Source organism: Saccostrea echinata, unplaced genomic scaffold (genome assembly GCF_033153115.1).
Source record: "Saccostrea echinata isolate AGI-Se365-2 ecotype Australia unplaced genomic scaffold, CSIRO_AGI_Sech_v1 ptg000029l, whole genome shotgun sequence".
NCBI classification, from domain to species: Eukaryota; Metazoa; Mollusca; class Bivalvia; order Ostreida; family Ostreidae; genus Saccostrea; species Saccostrea echinata.
Genome location: NW_026889778.1, coordinates 44,251,512 through 44,255,303, shown reverse-complemented (window position 1 = coordinate 44,255,303; position 3,792 = coordinate 44,251,512). Strand labels below are relative to the sequence as shown.

Below are 3,792 nucleotides of genomic sequence, written 5' to 3'. Positions count from 1 at the left end.
ACTGTTGTGTTGCAAGCTTATTTGAATGCAAAACATTAATTTAGATGCACATTCTGAAATAATAGAGGGCATTCGCTGTCTTTGCTTTTAATTGGATGACTGCATCTATTTAGATCTGATATTTTCACCATTTTTATCTTTGAACTAAAGTGATCACAGCACCAATAGTTTTTTGTTCTGTTTTTTTTTAAGTGGGTGCATGATTATTTATTAGTTTTAAAATCCTTAGCTCTAAATTATGAATTATTTCATGAGCGTTGTATTCATGAGAATAAGAGAAGACTGAATAACATTTAAAAAGTTCCCAAGAACAGGATCTGAATGAAGCCTACATATACATAAATCAAGATAACAAAGCTTTATAATTAAATTGAAACAGAAGTTAGGCGTTCGCTAATGCTTGGAGAGTCGCGGCGATTAAAACACCAAACTGTTGAGTGAGCTGTCAGATTCAATTGCTCACAGGTGGGTGATAGACTCAAAATGCAGAGCAAGTAAGAAGGGAGATTTAAAACTATGGATTATACCGTTGTTACAGCTGCATCTTAGAAGCGATGTAAGTATAATTATTCTTATTAATTCAAGTTTACTGTTAAAATTTCGGAATTCATCCTTTTCTTGTTTATGCTCACAAGCACTATATAAGTTAATGTAAATATGAATTATATATGTGTATACAGTTTACACATACATCATGTACATGTACTTTAAACTTTTATTTACAATAACTTCTAGTGCTCATTAAGAAATACAATAATAAGTAAGGTAAAAAACATCTTTCAACTTGTCTCCATCTATTGCCTATTGCATACACGATTATGATTTTAACAAGGATACTAAGGTTTATAGATCAACATGTACTAGTAGTATTTTACATCGTTGTCTTTAAAAGACTTAATTACATGATTATATTGGAGTCTGTACCAGTATTTGTTTTGTTTCCAACACCAAATTATTTGTATTTTCAATCAGAGACTGTAAGGAAAACAAATGTTGTAGCGGTAACTGACAATGAAAGTGAAGAACATAAAGGACTGTATGAAGTACGTATGCCTAAGATCAAGATGGAGGCCTGGGGAGGCGAAAAAGGGAGGAAAAAAGAAAGAGCGAGAAACAAAACAAAAGGACAGTGATAGAGGAAGTGAGCCAGGATTAAGAACTTTAAATCAATATTTTTTCATACATTTCCACCATTATCTATTTTAAAAGTAATTTTGTAAATTCTGATTGAATTGATATATATCTATAAAATAATTTTACAGTGAATCACTTGTTATGTTTTCTTTGAACACGTATGCATTATGAATGCAGGTTGAAGTGTGTATTATTTTTTTTAAAACAATTATGAGAAAGGTCTATATAAAGAATTATTTATAAATGTATTTTCAGTAGTATTCATTCAATTTATTTAAACAGATGTAAGTTTCATCCAACAATTGCCCAACAGAAAGAAGCTTAAGGCCAATAAACCGTAAATATCGGACCAATCATTCAAGGAAGGGTCAACGTTGGGCCAACCTAACTAACCGATTGCAAATTTTGTTTCTATGTTGGCTGTTAGTTGGCTTACTATAATAACTACGTTGGTCCAACAATATGCCATCTGACATTTCAACAAAGGCCCAACATTGGGCCAACCTAACTAACCAGTTGTTAAGGTTGGCTGTTAGTTGGCTTACAATTATACCTACGTTGGCCCAACAATATGCCATCATGTTGGACCAACGTTGGGCCGATGAACAAAATGACCGTGGGCCAACGTAGGACTACCAACAGTGGGCCAACGTTGGAAAAAAATTGGGCCAACGTTGGCCCAACAATGTCTTGCTATCTGGGTAAGGACGAGTGCTTGGCCAAATGTGAATATATAATTGCTTCCTTGTGTGTGACAGGGGAGCGATGCATGTTAACTGATTCAGAAGTAGAAACTACAAATCAGTCTAGGAACAAAATATGGCATCATATGCGAACAGGGAGGATTACACTTCTCGAATAAAAAATGTGTGTGGTACATCCATTGACAATCCATCAAAAAGTTTGGTAAATGCCATCTGCCACTCAACCACAGAAAAATGCTCCAAAAATGCAACTCGCTGGGGATGTGAACATGAGGAAACAGCTTTAAGAAAGTTTAAGAAAGGAGCGGGAATGGTTCAAACTCAAAGTATGGACACAGGATACTCGAACAGAAATGCATAAATTTGTCAATCTGAAACAGTTTGCACAGATTTTCATATTGCTAAAACACATCACATTTTTCTAAGCAAGTCATTCTGACTATCCCGTGTCCTTACTAATGATTAAATTGGTCATTTAAAATGGATATTACCTGAACACAACAAATCTCAATCACATTCAGTGAAATCTTGAGATTTTTTCTACATATAAAAACATGCGAAAACATTCATTAATCATGTTAATGAATGGCATAAGTTTGTATGTCCACAACATCCAGTTACAGGTTTATCAACCACATGGGATTTATTCCACGTTACACATGTTACATACAATGCAAAAACATACCGTGTTCATTTGTTAAATGGAATTACAGATTGGCAAAAGTTTCTAAGTCCACAACATATAGTAGCAATTTTGTCAACCACTGGAACCTGATTTTCCTCAGAAGTCACTTAAAAGTCAAATGGCATGGTATCAGAAAATATCATATACTTATTTCGCAACAGTCCAATAACTCTCTCAACATGGATACGAACTTTGGCTGTTTTACTAGTGTTCTCAATTTCTCTAGCAGAAAGTTGAGTTTTTTGAGAATTTGGAATTTTCTCTTTAGCACACATAAGTCCCATCCTCTCCTGGATATCAAATCCCCTGCCTGCGAGAACGATATCTCCTGGCAAAAGTCTATTTATACATCCCCTGTGGTCAGTGTTGTATTTGTCACTTGTTCGACCTCCCCTTATATCTGATATGAATGAAATGCACTCTTGATTTGTGATGCCGATCAAATATTTTATGGTGTTATTGTGTTTGTACGAGGACCATATAGCAGCTCTTGCGAGTAAATTGTATGGTCTTTCGATCAATATCTCGAAGGAGTCAATCACAACAGCCATTTTCATGCCAAAGAATTTTCGAAACTCCATTGGCATTATTTTCCAAAGTTCCTCCCTGCTTGGCCAATAGATGAAGTCTTTCAACCGCATATACAGTACAAGAAGGGTTGTCAGAAAAATTCTTGACACAGTTGATGTCCCAATTGGAATCTGTATTCACGCAGCTCTGTTAAAGGGGGCTTCGGATATGAAGGGGGGGGGACTTCTTAATATATCTCACCAGTCAAGATCGTTTAGAAATGAAATATGATATAGACCCCCGCCTAATAATTACATATTCACACAAATTACAATGTTCATGACGTCAAGTCCCCGAGTTGGGGAGGGGTGAAAATATGTATCATTGAGAGTGATACTGCAACGCTTAATGGTACATTTAGTTTGTATTATTAGTGGTCGACCTTGTAGGTATTTGCTTGTTTCATTAAGCGTTGTGGCTGCTCTGCATTTCTGACGCTTAATGATAAAATTCCTTCATTAAGCGGCGATTTAGTTTTAGCGGTTGAGAATATCAACTATAAATGCGCTAATTTCTGACATTAAGCGTTGCAATTGCAACGCTTATTGATATTTCTATCATTAAGCGGTTTTTTTATCATCAGTGGTTGCTTCAATTCATTTTTAAACATTCGGACACATAACACTAAAAAGTACAGTTAAGACTCGGGAATTTGCAAAAGCGTTCTGACACATTTAATGACAAATTTTATATGTCAAA

General features: G+C 35.2%; 1 long non-coding RNA gene across 1 annotated transcript; it reads left to right on the top strand.

The window, feature by feature from the left end:
* Positions 1-486: 486 nt before the first annotated feature.
* On the top strand, positions 487-1,266 carry LOC133194860 (uncharacterized). Its single transcript, XR_009722194.1, has 2 exons — positions 487-556; positions 973-1,266. It is a non-coding gene; the product is annotated as an uncharacterized LOC133194860 (long non-coding RNA).
* Positions 1,267-3,792: the final 2,526 nt, after the last annotated feature.